General features: G+C 40.6%; 1 long non-coding RNA gene across 1 annotated transcript in view; it reads left to right on the forward strand.

Annotated features, from left to right (window-relative positions):
• LOC309353894 overlaps positions 1 to 20,840 on the forward strand; it is a 53,607-nt gene that overhangs the window by 3,874 nt on the left and 28,893 nt on the right. The window contains exon 2 of the long non-coding RNA XR_014162124.1: positions 4,155 to 4,301. This is a non-coding gene — a long non-coding RNA (uncharacterized lncRNA). The remainder of the gene's footprint in view (positions 1 to 4,154; positions 4,302 to 20,840) is intronic.

Below are 20,840 nucleotides of genomic sequence, written 5' to 3' on the forward strand. Positions count from 1 at the left end.
CACAAACCAGAGGCCTTACAGTAACTGTGCAGGCCCATTGAATTATAGCAAGATGTGCACATGTGCTCTTGTTCAAATTCCATATGTTTTTAAGGGGTGCACATGCGGTGGAACAGTTCTTAGTGGGTTGTACACAAGGTCTCAATGCATCCACTCTCCTTGGAATGCTCAATTTAAAGGCTAAAATGAGTCCTGTATGTATATGCCAACATACTTCAGTCCATAATTATTTCAAAGAATGGTCCAAAGTCAATTTAATCTGCTAGTGCACAAGAGAAGTTTGCTTCAAACTCCTGGTCTTTTATTAGCCCTTATTTCTCTAAGCAGGTAAATTTGGGTAAGTAGGCTCCAGTGAGTGATCTTTCATTTCCTTGAGATAGAGAGCAGAATTGGTCAGTGTGGTTCTGAAGCTTTCTTTTCCATGGCAAAATAAAGGGAAGCTTTGTAGCCATCATTAAATACATTCACTCTAAGATTTACTGTGGTAATCGTGACAAAGCAAATGGCTGTTTCTTTGGCAGCAAAAGAGTTTTAAGAAGACAGTAGGCATTGTTGTTGTTTGCCTTGCAAATTATAAAATACCTCAAAAATTACATGGTGTCAAACCGTGTGACATAGGTTACAAAAATAATATATAGCTCTGAGTTTTATTAAGAAAATTACACCAGATTAACTCTTAGTATCCTGAGACACGATAGCATATTTTAAACTTTATTATTACATAGGAATGGTATTTTGTTAGAAGTATGATTTTTTGGAAAGCAAAATGTGGGGTGCAGGTGGGAAGAACAAGCTAAATTGTAGGGGGTTGGATATATTTCCTCATTTAAAGTAACTGTGGATTTTAAATTCAGCTAATTTATGAAGCTAATTGAATTTTTACTTATTTACTCAGAAGCTGCCCTATACCAGATCAGACTATTTGTTCACCAGTATTCTCTAATCTGATTGGCCGTTGCTTTCCAGAGTCTCAAGCAGAAGGCCTTCCTTGTTAGCTTCTATCTCTGGGGTGGGAAACCTTTTTGCTCTAAAGCCATAACTTTTATCTCTGCTGCCCCGGCAGGCCAACTTTGACTGGTTCTCCCATCCACTTGCCAGTCACTTGACATCAATATCAGCCAACGTGCAGGGTGTTCAACAATGCTTTGCGCAGTTTTTGCAGTTTTAACTGTAGACCCTGCTCCCTCCCTGCCCCCAAACAGCCTTTAATCAAGGGAAGTTGTCTGGAACCTAAGCAATAAATACATGCTTGTTACACCATGTACTAATTTTCCAGAAAAGGCCTAATTCTGACATTGTAAAAAAAAAAAGGTTGAAAAATATACTATCCTCTTATCATACTAATCAGTGTATGCACTTGTTATCCCACTTGCTTGGAACATGTGTCTCTACACACACCTACAAACTATGTCTTTGTGTTCAGGGATTAAGCCCTTCTGGAACACAAATGACTTTGGGGTGGGGTGGGAATCATTTTCCACTGCAACCCCCAGCACTATTCTGCTAGTAGATAGGCTACCGTCTGTCCAGTGCTGCCTGTATATAATACAGCACATTAGCCGATGATTTAGTAAAATTGGTCCTTTACTGAGTGTCCTCTCAAATTTCTGTGTCAGACAGCTGGAAGGTTTTCAAGCATGTTTCCAGTTGTGAGTAATACTGAGCATCAAGCATGCTCCTAAGTGTCTCTTTGTGGCAATACTTGTAGATTTAAGTGGTATTAATTAGAAGCTAGTGTTCATAGTGGAGGCGTATATGAGGCAATAAATACCTTTTGTGGGTGACTAAAGGCCACAGAGCCGTGAATCCAAGGTGTCTGATAACCAGAAATGCTGCTTATTACAAGTGAGACACAATATGGTGGCCCAAAGCCTTAGTGCTTGATGTAGCCTTGGAGAGAAAGAGATCAGACTGGGGCAAAACTCTAAAGAATATTTTAAAACCTGCTTAATGGTTTGCTAATTGCAGGCATTATCACAGGACATATCAAAGAGCTGCTGCTTAAAGCTGTAGCACTCCATGTAGAGACATGTAGAGCCAAGTTTTTTTAAAAAACTAAAATAAAATGTAAAACAAATAATAGAGCACCAACAGTGAAAAGTATACATTTATCTGCCTTGAATCCCAATCCAAAATAGCTTATCTGCCTGTATTGTGCAACTGTCCATTGCTAAAACGTGGTTAATAATAGCCTTCCTTATATGGATGGCAGGGGTGCCAACTTGAATAAAATATTGGGAGGGCCCAGGTAAGCCCGAACCTACATAATCAATCAGAAGATTCAGCACAGGCACACCATCTGAATGGCAGTGCCTATTGACTTTGTGGGGGCAGCCCCCTTAAATATTTTATTGGCAGGGCTGAAGGGACCTTGGCCTCCTAGGAGTTGGCTCATATGATGATGATGATGATAATTTTATTTATATCCCGCCCTCCCCAGCCATAACCAGGCTCAGGGTGGCTAACATCAAAATATAAATACATTAAAACATAAAATCCAGCAATCGACTGAAATACAGCTTAACATCGGATTAAAATCAAATAAGTTCAGAAGGCAACCGGCAAATTATGACTACAGGGGTTGGGAACCTTAGGTACTCACCAGGCTCAGCTATTTATATGAGCCAGTGAGAGGAGTTAGAGAGGCCTCTTATATATAGGGTCTTGTAGGAGGAGAGGGGTCAGACTGGGCCTGGCAGAACAGCTCCGTCTTACAGGCCCTGCGGAAAGATGTCAAGATGATGGGTGGTGTAAAGTCAAACACAATTTAAATTAGGTGTCAGGAACCTGAGGCCTGCCAAATATTGTTGGACTTCATCAGCCCCAACCAGCATGGCCAACGATCAGAGCTGATTGGCAATGTGGTCCAGTGACACCTGAAGTGTTACAAGTGTTCCCACCCCAGATAGGAAGCATGTGCTTGCTGTCCTTTCCTCCAACCAGATTCCAGCAGGATTTAAACGTCACACAGACTAGTAAAGTAGGTTAAGCTGACAGCAAGTAACTTGCCAAATTATCTTAATTAGTGATGGATTCACTAATTCAAACTTCTCTTCTAGCCATGGTCAGAATATCAACAGGTTGGCAAGAGCTGGGTACAGAGCAATGGGAGCTCATCACCGTCACATGGATTCGAACCGCTGACCTTACGATCAGCAAGCCCAAGAGCCTCAGTAGTTTAGACCACAATGCCACCCATGTTCCTTAAGTGGTGTGTCGAAAGCACACCAGTGCAAGTAGATAAATAGGTACTGCTGCAGCGGGAAGGTAAATGGCATTTCCATTCACTCTGGCACTCATCACAGTGTCCTATTGCACCAGAAGCATTTTAGTCATGCTAGCCACATGACCTGGAAGCTGTCTGTGGACAAACACCGGCTCCCTCGGCCTGAAAAGTGAGATGAGCACCACACCCCATAGTCGAATTTAACTGGGCTTATCCATCCAGGGGTCCTTTACACCTTTACCTTTCAACAGATCCGTAAAAAGGAGATATGAGAAATACGTAAAGAGCGTAAAATCCTTGATGTGTTTTAGAATATTCATAGAGCACTAGAAATCCCAAACCTGTTTTACAATATGGGCTGGGGTAAGGTATTAAAATTTCCAGCTTGCCTGTCATCCTTTACCAACAATCATGTGAATTTGTGCTCACAGTTCAAGACATCGGGAAGGCCAAGTGTAAAGTCTGTTTTCCCCGTTTCAGATGTGCATAGCCTGGGGCACTGTGTTGCAATCTAACGCCACTTGTTGCAACAGATATTTTAAAGACAACCCTGCTATTCTCTGACCTTGGAGATCTTACAGGAAATTGGAAGTACAAACACTCAGTTTTGCATAAAAGCAGCATCAGCTATGATGCATATTGGCATCTATTCCAGCCACAAGAACATAACCACAAAACAGAAAAAAGGATCAATATCGTTTGGAAATGAGGATGCTAAGTAAAAGTAGCTGTGGCTGTGCTTGTTTTGTTTAAAAACAAACAAAATGAGTCATCTATTGAAGATTGTAATGAAAGGTTTTTTGTTTTTTGAAAAGGTAGTCTAGACTTGCTAGCAAGTGAAAAGGTAATATTACCTGCTCTCTGCATAAAATGCACACCAACAAATAAGCAAACAACAATCCCCACTTAGTTGTTTTTCCCCCTGCAGGTGACACATTCTGCTTTGAGAGAATTTAATCTTAAAAGACCGTGACCCGTAATAAAAAGGTATTTCACCAAAGGTATTCTACATATGCAGAGAAATAGCATCATGGAGCCCTTGTACTATGGAAGCAAGTAGAACCGATGGAGAATGGTAAGTAACACTTTACTTGATCTTCACTTCTATAGCTTGGAAAGTAACAGAATAGTTATAAAGTCCAATTAAATAACACAAGAGTCGAACTGAAGGCATAGACTTAGCCTGGGGGCAGAAAACAGGCAACACGTTCTTTCTATATGGTTTCTTCTTTCATTTTTCCTGTGAAGGGGAACGGAATATTTTCTAAGTGCATCAGAGTTGACCCAGCTGCAGCAACTGAACCATTTAAAAATCCTAACTTGCAGTCGGAGAAGGTGTTCAGCTGTTTATAGAAAGGCATAACATCTCAACCCACAAAATAGTTTGCTGGAATGGTAACATTTCCTTTGACTGGCACCCAGTTTTAATATACTATCGGGCAAATTTAAATCACTGGAACCTCTTTTCATGTAATATGTTTAGGTTTGGGGACTAATTCTGATATACACCTTTGTAAGCATGGATTCTTATGCTTTCATTTAGAACTGAACTCCAGATTGGCTTAATTTTGCAGCCTCTTATTCAGTGGCTTTTTTGAAATATGCTTACACACATCAGTGATTACAGCAGCCATAGGTAAAAATACATAGTGTGACATTTCACATATAATGCCAAATTGTGACTTTTCTCTACAAGAATAATCATGGAAGGAGCTTTGGACTTCTGTACTCCATCTCTTTCTTCCCCAGCTCCAATAATAATAATAATAATAATAATAATAATAATAATAATAATAATAATAATAATTCTATATCTATATCTATATCTATCTCTTGCCATCTGGCTGGGTTTCCCCAGCCACTCTGGGCGGCTCCCAACAGAATATTAAAAACACAATAAAACATCAAACATTAAAAACTTCCCTAAACATGGCTGCCTTCAGATGTCTTCTAAAAGTCAGATAGTTGTTTATTTCCTTGACATCTGATGGGAGAGTGTTCCTCATATCCCCAGAATAATAGTAACTTCCTGTTTTTCGGCAAACCACAGGTTACCATTACTTCTAAACCAGCAAACCATGGCTTGTGCTTCCTCTACAAACCAGGATTGCAAACCAGGGTTTACTGAAAATTAGAAAGTAACTAATTATCTTAAGTGTGCGTGGGAAGGAAGGAATGAGCCTGAGTTTCCTTCGAGGCTCAGCCTCAGTTACATCCGAATGAGACACCTGTGATTGTGAAGCTAGTACAGAATAGTGGTTGTACACAAAACTCTGAACTGAAAACCCCAAGTTAAAATTTCAAGCCAGTCATGAACTATAGGTTGTTCTTTGGAAAGCTCCTCTTTTGTAGTTTCTCACCCCAGTGGCAATACAGGGCTACCTTATGCAGATATCATAAAGATTGCTGAGATACATAGATGAAAATGTAAGGAAAATGCTACATATATACTTAGGATGGGACCATAAAGCATATATTATGTGCCTAATGGAGCTTTGAGCATTATTTTCTTAACCAGCAGTGCCCTGTGCCGAGCTGCTTTTGAAAAGTGGAGAAGGGGATTTCAGAAATAGATTGTGATAAGGCATAGGGATGTGCTGCTCAAAGAAAAACATTCAAAAATCCCACTGGGCATGGTTGTTAACAGTGGGGCTGAAGGTGATATTAGATGAAAGGAAAAAATGACTAAGGAAGAAAGAATAATTTACAGAGCATGCTAGAATACTAGAAAGGTAAATGGTTTTCTTTAACCATTCTTATCATGTATTCTTTCTTGCTTTCCTGTTCCTGTTTGGAAATTTCCCAAGATATGCATTTACAAGACATATGAAGCCTATGTTGACTAAAAACTAAACAAAACACAGTATAAGTTTAGTAATCACTGAACCAAGAGCATTAAGCTACTTTAGATTACTTACTATAATAGACTAGTCATATCTATTTGTATGTTTTATTTGATCTGATGATTTTTTTATGTCTAAAAAGATTTAAAACATTTTATAATATCTTTACGACCACAGAGAGCATCTCATTTAATTTTTGTGTAGGAACAGCACCCCATAATTCCATATTCCCCATCCAAATAATCATTTGCACATTTTTTCTGTCAGCTGCAACACCAAGGTTATTCTGTAGTGACTTAATTTGCAGATATTTCTGTAGAACGTGCTGCTTATTTCAATATGTTTTTGACTTCCTAAGAAACTATCAAATTCAGCTCTGAGACTGGTGTTATTCCCTTAGGGAGTCCCAAATGAATTTGAATTTTCCAAGGGCTTCATGCACCATTTGTTGTTTATTCCTTTGTAATAGTATTATTTCCATTATGATAATAGGATTATGTTCATCATAACATGTGTTGTCTTCCATAGCGTAACCTCACCTTTTCCCCCAGGAAAAGAGAGAATGTGAAAAGCTTAACAGGTTTCGAGTAAAATACAGTCCTGTGGTCATAAAGTTTTAATGTATGTTTCGTGCAAGTTGGTATATGGCATTTAAACAGTATATAATGGTAATTAAAAATGTTGTAAACTGCATTTGAATACATGCAGTATATGATTTAAGAAAAAGCCACTCATTCAGTTAATATTTTACTCCAACTAAGTACAATGTATTAATTGCATTACATTGAAGCTGTTCTGCTAGGTACAATGCCATGTAAATCATAATATTGTGGACAGTACCTCTCAGAGGAAAACACTGTGATTCTGATATTAGCATCATTTTCTGAAACTGAACTGATGCAGCAGCTGGTATATCTCAACATGTTTTCTTAGTGTAGCAGACCTTAAGATTAGTTATTACAACTATAGGTTTCATTGGATGATATTGGCTAAACTGGGAGAATTTCAATATTAACTGGATTTTGGGCTATGCAGGAAATCCACTAGGTAAGTAATGAAAGATCTCCTAGATCTTCCCTTGCTCCACCGACCTGAGCAACACCTTAATAGAAAAACAGTGTCATTTATGTGTGTGTTTATCTAAGAATCATTCAATCAAGATAGAGAGCGATTTTCCATGTGGCTCTGGTGCCACAAGCAGAACTTGCACTTTATGGTACAGCTGGAGTGACTTGTGTGTTGCTTTGGAACATAGCAGTGTGTGTGATTGAATGGTTTGTACATAGCTCAGAAATGGGGGGATAATGTGTAAGTGTGGGAAGAGATGAAGGGCATAGCAAAAAGCCATTCAATGTGGAACCATCTACAGTTATGGCCTGTTGTCACTCACTATCCCGAAGGATATTTGCAGTGGCAAGTAGCATTATGTGATGAATATGTCTTTCTTGCTGGTGCACTCTGTGTGAATTGCATTTCTTTTGGGCTGAAGCCCATTCACTCCAAATTTAATGTTGCTTTTAACCAGGGGTAGGCAACCTAAGCCCCAGGGGTTGGATCCAGCTCAATTGCCTTCTAAATCCGGCCCACGGACGGTCCGGGAATCAGAGTGTTTTTACATGAGTAGAATGTGTCCTTTTATTTAAAATGCATCTGTGGGTTATTTGTGGGGCCTGCCTGGTGTTTTTACATGAGTAGAATGTGTGCTTTTATTTAAAATGCATCTCTGGGTTATTTGTAGGACACAGGAATTCGTTCTTTTCTCTCTCTCCAAAATATAGTCCAGCCCACCACATGGTCTGAGATATGGTGGACCGGCCCACGGCTGAAAAAGGTTGCTGACCCCTGCTCTTAACCCTCCTTAAACTGTACTTCGCATTTCAGTAGTTACATCTGTGGCCAATTCACAATTAGAGAAAAGGGACGTTGCAGCAAAATATGCATGCAAGCTAATATAATACGAAAATGAATAGCTGCGACTATTTTGTGTGCTGCACGGAACCAAAATTATTCCACAAGTTGGGCAGACTATGAACTCTAAAGCAACTTTACAATCCTAAAGCTGTTTTGATGTTACAAACCACAACTGTTACAGATACTAGCTGGGTATACACTTGTGCAGGTGGATAATAAGCATGTATAATTAGATGAAAGATACATAATGGTTTGTTGTTGGTTACGCATTTACAACAGCTGACGATATGCTTAATGTGTAGTTCACAAATTAAGACAATTACTTATGGCTCCACGGTTAACCAGGAGGATTCCTTATGGACTGCAGCACAAAAACACTCTGTACCTCTGTATGAGGTAGATTCCCAGTGCTGTCTGTAATTTGACCTCCAGCTATCAGTTTTACCCAAAGACATTAAAAAAACCCATCGTGAATTGTAGGTGGCATGTTTTTAGCCATCTAGTAGAAAGCATTTTAACTCTCGCCATATCCAAAGAAAAAGCTTTGTGTTTCATCTGAAATGTTAGCATTCAGTAATAGGTCTGCATGCAAAATATCTGGTATTTTGCATTTTTACATTTGTGTTAGGGGTTTAGTCAAATGTGAATTAATTTTTCTTTCCATCCTTCACTTTACATTTAATTAAAAAATATCAAGTAAGATATCAGGCTACATACATATTTGCTTCAGATTCACTGCATTGTACCTAACATACTTTAGTGCATCTATGACCATTTGCACTTGAAGACTGGAAATATCCAACTCCAACAAGAATTTCAAGCAAGTTTCCCCCCCTAGAGCATTGTTTTATTTTTGCTATTTTATTCAAAGGCTTTTGGGTTTCATTTTTCATTCTCTTCCACATTGTAAAACTCCTTTACAATTCAGTAAAGCTAATATACAAAAAATAATGGTGCCAAAATGCAATATTTTATTTAGTGCAGAGAATGGGACGCGGGTGGTGCTGTGGGTAAAACCTCAGTGCCTAGGGCTTGCCGATCGCATGGTCGGCGGTTCGAATCCCCGCGGCGGGGTGAGCTCCCGTCTTTCGGTCCCAGCTCCTGGTCCACCTAGCAGTTAGAAAGCACCCCTAAGTACAAGTAGATAAATAGGTACTGCTTTATAGCGGGAAGGTAAACGGCGTTTCCGTGTGCTGCGCTGGTGCTGGCTCGACAGAGCAGCTTCGTCACGCTGGCCACGTGACCCGGAAGTGTCTCCGGACAGCGCTGGCCCCCGGTCTCTTAAGTGAGATGGGCGCACAACCCCAGAGTCTGTCAAGGCTGGCCCGTACGGGCAGGGGTACCTTTACCTTTTTAAGTGCAGAGAGCCATGAGTCATTATGAACTGAGCCAAGCTCAGACCTTGCAGAAAATTGGGCCTAGCTTGCAGTGATACCCTTTCCTGTAGTAACCTGGGGAACCAATGGCCAAGAAGACTGGAGTTGAACGTTTTAGATGTGGTAGAAGTGACTTTCAAGGCCTGGAACTTTCTAGAAAGTCTCCTTGTCTATTTACATCAGGGAGCCTGGGAAAATGTGGATCCCAGTTCCGTTCTGCTAAAAGGCCTGAGCATTTTTCATTCTCTCCAGTGGCAATTAAAACTTCTGAGCATGCTCTGAAGAATCTAGGAGTGTAAGCGGGGCTTCCCCCCCCCCCCAGAAAAAAAGATGATGGAACTCACCATGAACTTGTTCTCTTATAATGGCAATGGCACCCACCTGAGGGGTGCGAGAGCAGTTTTTGTAAGTTCCAGTTGGAAAAAAAGCCCTGAGCCTAAAAGATGCTAAAGCCTTCCACAAAAGAATAATGAGGGGGATTGGTGAAGAGAGCTGGGAGGGGCAAGTTTGATTTTTCCCAAAAAGAAGTGGAGGCATAGGTTACTACTCAACACATCCAGGTAGTTGAATTGTCTTTAAACCAATGGGACTTAGCATTTCAACCCCGCTTAGGGAAGTTAACGTTATAGGGCACATTGGGAAATTATCCACAGCAAGACCTGTTGTGTCTGTTGTTGTTGTTATTATTATTATTATTATTATTATTATTATTATTATTATTATTATTTTCAATTTTATACATTTCAATAATTTTACCACCATTTTAGTATTTCAGAACTCAACTTCCTTCCCCCTCTTTCTGCGGTTCCTCAAATTTATTTTTATATTTTCTGCATATTCCAAATTAACTTAATTTACTCATTTATACATCTACTTTAAATATATACTCTTATAAAACTGCAGGTTATTACAATAATTCTTAAATAATTTGTAAATATTCAATAAGCCAGAGGAAGACTTATTGAAATGAATGAGTACTATATACAACAGGGGTCAGCAAACTTTTTCAACAGGGGGCTGGTCCACTTTCCTCAGACCTTGTAGGGAGCTGGACTATATTTTTGGGGGGAGGCGGGGGAGGAATGATGCAAGTGCACCATGAGCCATGGTGGCTGCTTACCTGTGCCTTGCGAGCGGCAGGGGCTGGCGGTGGTGGCGGAGGGACGATGAGCAGCGTACAAAAGGGCTCCAGAGAGGAGCTGCTTAAAATGGCGGAAGGAGGGAGGGAGGAGGCGCTGGTGCCGCCGAGGGAGGGAGAGAGAGGGGGAGGGAAAGAACGTGCCCGCTGGCAATCCATGCGGCGATTCCTGGACTGTCCGTGGGCTGGATCTAAAAGATAATTGGGCCTAATCTGGCCCGCGGTCCTTAGTTTGCCTACCCATGATATACAAGAACAAGAGAGGAGGATGAATAGTAGTAGTAGCAATAGTAGTAGTAGTAGTAGTAATAATAATAAATAATAAGTTTGTTATTTATAGCTTACCCATCTGGCTGCATTGCCCCAGCCAGTAGAACTTACTAATGAATTCTGCTCTTAATCGTTTGCCATTATTGTATTTTAAATAATTGGGTTGCCCTTCAATATTGATAGGGCAGTTTGCAAATTATAATACAGTCGTACCTTGGAAGTCAAACAGCTTAGTTCCTGAACGTTTTAGCTCCCGAACGTCACAAACCTGGAAGTGACTATTCTCGTTTTCAAACTATTTTTGGAAGCCGAATGTCTATTTTTGGAAGCTTCCTGCAGCCAATCAGAAGCCGCGGTTTGGTTTTATAAGTCGAACCGATTTCCGGAACAGATTCCTTTCAACTTCCAAGGTACAACTGTAATGAAATACAAACAATTGTGAAAGCGAAAGAACAGTATATAAGAGTAACAGAAAATAATATTAAACATTTTAAATGCCTTTTTAAAAAAATTCTACGTAATGAAAAGACCTCAGAGTTCTCACCCACAGGCAAACCTCCCTGGCAAGATCTTTCCACAGTCAGGGTGACGCCACTGAGAAGTTTGGTGTGAAATGCGTGCCTTATAGGAAGTCCTATTGACTTGTCATGAAGAGGAACTTTGTTTTTAAACAAAATTAAAAAAAATCCTTCCAGCAGCACCTTAGAGACCAAATAAGTGTGAGCTTTCGTGTGCATGCTCACTTCTTCAGATACTTCAGATTCTTCAGTTTTTAAACGTTTCTCTTGGCAACACTATAAACATCTCCCAATTCTATCCTGTTTTGTTTTGTTTTTTAAAAAAGAAAGTATCGCACCAGAGTAGATCCTACTTTAGTAGCAGATGTGGAGCTATCAGGGTTCGATAAGCAGTTTTGCATAAATTATTGCATAAGCAAAGTTAATCATTATGTACAGGTGGTATGCCACCTGTTTAATTCAGTCTGGAATGGATCTGAATGTGGCGAAGCAAACTGAAGAACCCCCCACAATTAAAGTTGTACTTATCAGCCAAGTGAGCACAAATAACAATTCCGTTTTGTTTATATCTGAAGAGACTTTGTGCAAAAAAAAGAGAGAGGCTCATCTTCAGCAATGTCTTTAATATCTCACCTGTGGAGCTATACAGTTAGGCTGAGATTGACAGATGGTATCCACCCTTGTCTAATAAGAATTTTGTTGGCTGCATAAATCGAGGGCATTTAATAGCGTGTGATATTTTAGCTTTAATTCTCAAGAAATGTGTACTTAACCTCATCAATAATTGCTAATATGATGGAAAGGCTTTATAAAGCCAAATAATAGGTTATCAAATGAAACCTATTTTATGAAGAAATATGCTCCTTACTAAAACAGACCTTGAGACCTTTGCTAGCAAGTATACTGGAATCCCAATTTTGCTTGTATTCTATTAACATAATGGTTTTTGACTCTGTCAATGTGCAAAATTTAAGAAGTAAAAGAGAAACTAGCAGACAAGGGGAAAGGTGGGGTGGAACTGTTCAGAAGACACCTCCGCTGTTATGCGTTGAAAACAAATTTTTGTATACATAATGATGCACTGGTGGTGCAGTGCCAAAATAGATTTGCTTCTCTCCTTCTTTAATTAATATTCATTCTGTGAAATATGGATGGTTTGAGGAGTAAGAAATGAGCAATGCCGGTGGGGTGTGCACGTCAGTTTGTGTATGTAAATTCAGACATGCGATGGATGGATAGATTTACCTATGTAGTGACAAACTCTATTTGGGAGTACTGCTGCAAAGTTCTAACCTGCCCCCCCACCCCCAAATAATGATGGGCTTTTAAAACAGCCAGGCTAATATGCAAGAGAAAATCACCATGTGTATAACACCAGCAATTATTTTTAACCTCTCCTAAATTCCTGGCCACTTTGCATTGGTTTAAAACACTCAATTTACACCATCAACAGACTGTTGAGACTAAGGGGACCCAGAATAAACACAATAGGTAGGAAAGGTCTATTTTAAGGCCTGGGATTGCTCTTCTTGTCCCAGCCAATGTTACGGGTTTTCCCTGTTTATCAAGGCTTGAAACCGTTTCCCAGAAAGTGTGCAAATCCAAGCAATTTAGGAAGTCTCTTGAATAAAATTCCCCTAAATGTCCTTTGATACTGGGAGCCATTATATCCTAGCCTGACTGTCTGACTTGGACATAGTTCAGATGGTTAAAGCAATGTGCTGATAATGCCAAGGTTGCAGGTTTGATGCCCTTTTTTTTATTAAGTTCAAATCATTATACCCCTTTGCTCAAAACTTAGCACTCCATAGATATTCCTGAGTTGTCCCATTTAAAGAGAAATATATTTTAAGGCTGCAGTCACTGGCAAACCTAGGGCCGCAGCTCAGTGGTAGAACATCTGCTTTGCATCTCCCAGGATCTCCTGGTTGGTTTAGGGGAAAAAATTGTATCTGAAACACTGAGCCTGGGTAGCTCAGTTGTTTAGACCATGGTGCTGATAACACCAAGGTTGCAGGTTCGATCCCTGTATGGACCAGCTGCATATTCCTGCATTGCAGGGGGTTGGACTAGATGATCCTCAGGGTCCCTTCCAACTCTACAGTTCTATGATTCTATGATTCTATGATTCACTGGCATGCCGCTGCCAGTTAAGGTCAATAACATTGAGTTAGATGGAATAGCAGTCTGACGGTATAAGACCACTTCCTATGTTCCCATGTAATACAATGGACATCGTGCCATGCTTTGTAGGAAAACATGGAGAGGTTGGGTAAAGCACAGAGATAACATAACCTCCAACATTTATCTGATGAAAATATTTCCTTAATAATAATAATACCCCACCCAACTGACTGGGTAGCCCCAGCCACTCTGGGCAGCTTCCAACATATATAAAAACATAATACAACATTAAACATTAACAAAAAAACCACTTCCCCATACAGGGCTGCCTTCAGATGTCTTCTCAAGGTTGTATTGTTACTTATCTCCTTGGCTTGGGGGTTACATAACTCCATACCCTCCAACATTTCTCTGATGAAAATAGGGGCGTCCAGAGCCTAGGGCTTGCTGATCAGAAGGTCGGCGGTTTGAATCCCCGCGACGGGATGAGCTCCCGTTGCTTGGTCCCTGCTCCTGCCAACCTAGCAGTTCGAAAGCACGTCAAAGTGCAAGTAGATAAATAGGTACTGCTCTGGCGGGAAGGTAAACGGCGTTTCCATGTGCTGCTCTGGTTTTGCCAGAAGCAGCTTAGTCATGCTGGCCACATGACCCGTAAGCTGTATGTCGGCTCCCCCGGCCAGTAAAGTGAGATGAGCGCCAAAACCCCAGAGTTGGCCACAACTGGACCTAACGGTCAGGGGTCCCTGTACCTTTAAGGGAAAGTGGGACAATCCAGGATCAAATCAGAACCTGGGATGGCTTCTCTAAATCCAAGACTGCACCTGGAAAATAGGGACACTTAGAGGGTCTGAGATAACTAAGAATATGGCCAAGGAATGTGGCACTTGTCTATGTGATTGTCATCTTAGCGCTTCCTATTTCGCCCATCATTGCTTCTTGTCTAAATATTAACAGGTGAGTTTGCTTGCTCATTCATAGATAACCAGAACACACTTCTCCAGAAGTGGTTATTTAGCATGGAGACCTGTTTAATTGAAATCACAAATGTGACTAAGTTCCTGCTATGATGTGATCTGACATAAATGATCATAGGAAAAAATTGCCTCTTGCTGATCCCCACTATCTTACATCTCAACTTGCTGCAAGATTGAGGCAAACGGCACCAATTTACTGCTCCCAACTGCATGATAATGGACACTTTGCGGTGCACTCTCCCTTCATTACTGTACAGGTCAGGGCTGTTAACAAGGGGCTCTTGCCACTTCTGACAGATAGTCACTACCAAGATGAATGGCAGTAGCCACATGACCACTTAAGACTCTGCTTTCACTTTCCAGCACCTTTAGAGCACTTACTTAAAAAAAAACACCCTCAGCTTATTTTTTTAACTCTTTATTAACTAGGAGGATCAATAGAATTCTGTTCAAACTGACCTATAATTCTTTTAAAATTTAATTGAACAGAAAGCTCCGCGTACATCTTCTCATTTCTCTCAAGCCTGTAATAATAGATTTGTTTAAATGGTGGAATTAAAAGCAACGCATGCTATGTTACCTAAGAATTACTTGATATTTTACTGATGGCAGAATGACACACTGCATGTAGTGCCATTATTGTTTTTAGGGACAGGTTTGTTTTTAATGGAATGCAGCCACTGAGGCTGCAATTTGAAGGGAGAAACTATGGGGGATGGGGATAAGGGCTTATTAACCTTTCCCCCTTGGGCTATTTTCCTGCCAAAAATACACACCAACTGCTTTTACCTCAGCTCAGGAGATGGTATGGGGATTCATATATTCCCCCCAATGGATGTAAAAAGCACTCTCTGTGTGTGTTTGTGATGTTTAGGATGCGTATACATGGTACGTTTAAAGCACATAAAAAGGTAAAGGTAAAGGTACCCCTGCCCGTACGGGCCAGTCTTGCCAGACTCTTGGGTTGTGCGCCCATCTCACTCAAGAGGCCAGGGGCCAGCGCTGTCCGAAGACACTTCCGGGTCACGTGGCCAGCGTGACATCGCTGCTCTGGCGAGCCAGAGTTGCACACGGAAACGCCGTTTACCTTCCCGCTAGAAAGCGGTCCCTATTTATCTACTTGCACCCGAGGGTGCTTTCGAACTGCTAGGTTGGCAGGCGCTGGGACCGAGCAACGGGAGCGCACCCCGCCGCGGGGATTCGAACTGCCGACCTTTCGATCGGCAAGCCCTAGGCGCTGAGGCTTTTATCCACAGCGCCACCCTGGCTTCCACCAAAGAATCTTAGGAACTGTAGTTCACCCCTCACAGAACTACATGTCCCATCACCCTTAACAAACCTCAATTTCCAAAATTCTTTGCTGAGAAGAAATGTTAAGAAGCCCCTCTCCTCGGTTCCAGCCCCCTCTTTCATATTTCACACTCAAAGGTGACATTTGTGGTGTAAATCAGCTTCTTATACCCAACATGCTTAACTCTAATTTGTGCATGAAGAGGTTAAGATCATAGAGTAAGCTGTCCTGTCAGGCTTAGCTAGGTCATACCCTCTCACATGGGGAGGAAGGGTTACCAAATTCTTCATTCTCTCTCTTTTCCACCATGTGAACTGACCAATAAGGATGTCTGGGCTGGTTGCTCCAAGTCCTGACCACATGGCTTAAGCAAGCAATCTTTGTGTTTCTATACAAATAGTTTAGAAACCTTTGCCATTTTTGAAACTAAGTTGTAGTGCCTGTTTTTTCTTGCTGCTGTATGGAAAAGCACATGAATCTGACCTTTGAAGAGTTTGTAAGCAAACCATTTTTAACTTATCAAACATGCTAAGGGAAATGAGTAGCTTTCAAAACGATTAAGAAGAGGATATTTTAAAGGTCTAGCAATCTATATTTCCACGCTTTACTTTGCTGCATGCTTTGAGATTTTAAATATCTCTCACCAAAATGTACTTGCCCCAAACCTGGATCTAGGCATCCATGGAATGCTCCTTTTATCCTTTAACAACCAACCAACCAACCAACCAACCAACCAACCAACCAACAATATTCTGTACCAAACAAAAGTTTGATCAAAAAGAATAATGAACCTAATATCTACTTCCATCAAGTGTCTTTCTCTTTGCCAGTGTTTTTTCACAAATGAGTGTAAGCAACTGAATATATTAGAATTAATTTTTCTGTTTTGCATTTCCAGTTGCTATACTTTAATTTATAGGCTATATTATAGCAACTATCAGCTCACAGGCAGAATATGGCCCAGGAAAGGCTGCAGAGTTAGCTCTCAGGGCAACACTGAGCAGGCTGGGCTCTGTCATAAGTCAAAATAAGGTGACTGCTTCAGGCAGCTGATTTAGAGTGTAATGAAATGGCAGCAAATTGATACTTGCTTATTATATTTTTATTTTGTTTTTACTCCCAAGAAGAGATACTTGTGGGATTTCCTGACTTACTTTTGATACTGTGTCGCTTAACTTGGGGAGGATCACTATATTCTGCCTCAGGCAACAAAATAACTTGGGGTGACCCTGATACTGTGCATGGAAGGATTGGGGGAGGGGTATTGCTCCTTTCTCTCCCCAATTGACATTTTTAATTAAAGTGAGGTAATGCTGGCTGGACTCACAAAAGTTAAACTGGAAAGGGAAGGGTAGAGGAATTGTGGGAGGCGGAGAGACCTTGTATACAGTTGCCAGGCAACCACACAAGCATCCCTTATTGCTTCCTGATTAACAGGACACATTAAATGTAAGTGCCAAACAGCCTGATTTCTCCTGTTTCCCCCCTTTCCCTCCTTCTGCTTTAATCCTTATTACCCCGTTAGATGTGACCAGAGAGAGGGAGAGATGTGGTTGCCGCCATGTCTGTGGAAAAGCTGGGGCCCAAAAAGGGAAATTATAATGCCTTCCTACTCTTCCCAACAGCCACTTCCCCTAAAATATTCAATTCCACCCCCCCCAATGGTAATTATCATTTTCTGCCAGGACTGGGCTGAAACCTCAGCTTCTCTATCAAATGCCCCCCTCCCGCCAATACTATCTGTCTGTATACTGCCCTTCATCCAAAGATCCGAAGGCAGTTCACAACAGAAAAATACAAAGTGAGAATACAAAATACATAATAAAACAAAAATAAAGCAATAACCCCCCTTCCATAAGCAATTATTATTATTATTTCTTACCTAGCAGACTACATTCCCCAGGTACATAACTAGGCCAATCTTTAAGATTTTCTGAGGAGTTCCACAACCAGTGAGGGGATTGTCACTTGATAACACAGAAGTGAGCCTCCTCAGTGCTAGCCCCATCTTCCGAAATGCCTTCCCTTGGGTAATTTGTGAGGTGGAGACTCTTAAAACATCTCTGTTTTCTTGGACTCCCAACTTTTATTTTTATTTTGTTTGTACAGTCCTCAGTTTTATTTGTGACATATAGTTGCATTTTGGTTTTAATCTAATTTTTAGGACATTTTATTGGGTGTTGAATTTTTATTGTCTTTGTGTTGACTGCTTAGAGACATTTTTATTATATTTAGGAGTATAAAATTTAAACAAACAAATAAAAACATGTATACATGGATATTTGGGGGTAAGAAACTCGGAAATGTGTACATTTCTTGATGCGTAAAAATGAGAATCTAGAAAATGCCCACACTCCAGTGCATGGCTGGACATAATATCTGTATGGGCTGGGGCAATGAGCAGTGCCCAGCCATCTAATATTTCAGACATGGCAGCAACATTCTCATCTTTATTTAGTGACACTTGCATTTCCCCAGATATAGTCAGGTTTGTTCGGGTTTCAGAATTGGTGCATAACATACACGTAACCAAACACTTCATCTATTCTTTTCTGATGTGTGTAGATAGTGACTGGCCCACTATGATTTTGTCTTCTGTCCATTCAGGCATTCTCTAAAACAAGAATAAATGGTGATTCAGTGATGAATCATGAGTTGAACTTTCCCTCTAAATAAAATATTTTAATATGGTAAACAGCACTTTGCTCTGCTCCAGATTGCATGGTGTTTCACCCACCCACCCAAATTCACCATCACTGCGCTGGAATGTCCAGAGTGAGGAATTAACTCTTTATTATCAAAAGCACACTTACAAGTTATAAAAAGGTCCATCGGTCCTAAGTTCTCAGCTACTTCTAGGTGTGCACCTGATGAGGCAGTTGCCACAACAGAGAGCTCCCCCCCCCAATTCTTCTTATGCATCTCCCCCACCTGAGCTACGCACAAACAGGCAAAGACTACATTTGCGTGTAACCTATTTCTGCTTCTTCTGCTTCAGTCCTTGCCTGGTCCTGGGACCAGGGCCGTCTGTATCTGGGGGTGCAAGGGGTGCAGAGCAATCGGGCGCCGAATTTGGGGGGGGAGCGCAAGGTGCCCACCACTGAAGCCACCTAAGCTCTTAACTATCTACCTGTTATGAAATAATAAATAATTTTGATCAAGCTATAAAAACAAAATACATATATTCCCAGGTATTACCGAAATGTATACCTACTGTTTCACTAAAGGACTTTCAACTTTGTGTGCTCATTTACCAAAGATGGCACCTTTGACACAACTGATATTTCTCCTAAGTAGGTGCCTAAACAATACTAATTAATTTAAGTGTGGTGGTGTTGTATACTTAAGTATAAGTGTATTGTAAATAAATGAGCAAATAAATAAGTTTGTTTCTTTTCCCTCCCTCCCTTCGTAATCAAGAGATACGACGTAAGCGTGGTGTCTGACATAAGCATAATAAAAGTTAATTTGGGGTGCTGGGCAGATATTTGCACCCCAGCGGCGCATATGCTAAAGACTGTACTGTCTGGGACAATGGAGCAGGAGAAGGAGGTGTGAAAGCCCTTGACTTCACACCAGTCTGAGCTATCTCTCCCTCCTCCTGCACCTGTGCTTCACTCCCCAATCCTGCAGCTTCTCTTCCCTCTGACTCTCATCTCCTGACTGTTACAGGTTCCCCCAATTCACTGATCCCTTATTCCAAGTCGGTCTCCAACCCCCCTTCTCACGGTGCCCTCTCATCAGTATCCGGCCACCACTCACTCCTTAGTGTCCAGCCAGTCCCTGACACCCAGGTACTATTGTTTCATGACTATAGAACAAGTGTGGAGAAGTTTTGGCCCTCCAGATGTGGCTTGCATCATCCCTGGCCATTGACCATGCTTGCTGGGGCTGATGGGAGTTGTACTTCAGCATCATCTGGAGGACTTAAGGTTCCCCGCACACCTGTATATAGAACATAGACTATTAGTATGATCCTAAATTTACTCAGAAGTGAATCCTGTTGAATTTAGTAGTGCTTACTTCCACATAAGTAGGGGTAGTATTTCAGCCTAATTTTCACACAGCTGTTTGCTTAGCAGGAAGTCTTAACTCGTAAGCTGAAAATGTAAGAAATGTTTCCCCACCCTGTTTATTAATTTGTTTTTTTTTAAATTAAAATACATCTTTTTGTGTTTAAAACAACAAATTTCAAAGAGTTTAAAATATATGGCTACTCTGTACCTGCAGCCTTTGGAGTTTATAAAAGATTGTCACTCAGTTTACACACAATTAATTTTTTGCATGGCTACGTGCTTAATTCTTGATGAGTTACTAAGCTTTACTCTTGACAAACAGTCGAATTATGTGGTGAGAACTGTTATTAGATTTACACTGCATTGTCTAATTTGCTTTGCCTCATGAAATTAGATGAATTATTAAACACATAATCTGTTATTCCCTATTAAAATTAATTGATTTTCATGTCAGCTTAAAACTAATGAATTGTCTAGGGATATTTTCATAAACTGCATCATGTAACAGGAAGACTATTTTATTTCCCATCCTTTCTGCTAATGATCTTGTACAGAACGATGCTTTGTGAGCTTTCACGGGAGAGTAAAAGCATAATTACTCTTATACAGCACCCCCCCTTCCTCAATTGATTACCACAATACTTGCTAACATCATGGACGTGTTTAATATAGTAAAATGTTGAGTAAAATCTTTGTTCAGATATACAAAACAGAAAACCAGGGGAAATGATTTAGAATCCCTGCCCAATTAAAGTGAAAATTTTATCCTTTTCACTCCCCTTGACCCTAAAAATTACATTTAATAAAATAAATTAAAATTGTTAGCCACACACCTCTTTCAGAGCCTCATCTGCACTCCAGTACACACAGGAAGGATATGCAGGAGTACTGTTTCCATTCCATTCAATGGAACATCTTTATGCATGAAGGAATGCACTTGATGATTTGCGTCCTCCATTTAAATAAATGGCCAAGGCCATACAGACAGGTAGTTCCATGGATCCCTAGTAGAACTTCCATGCTTCTGCCTATGTGATATATGAGACAAGAAAGCCTGCAGTGTCATGCACATTCTATACAGGAACCACCTCCATGACTTCCAAGTGAAACTGTATCCTCATTTTCTCTGATGAGGCCAAGTAAGAAGCAAGTT

Source organism: Podarcis melisellensis (genome assembly GCF_964234715.1).
Source record: "Podarcis melisellensis genome assembly, chromosome: 12".
In the NCBI taxonomy this organism is placed as follows: domain Eukaryota; kingdom Metazoa; phylum Chordata; class Lepidosauria; order Squamata; family Lacertidae; genus Podarcis; species Podarcis melisellensis.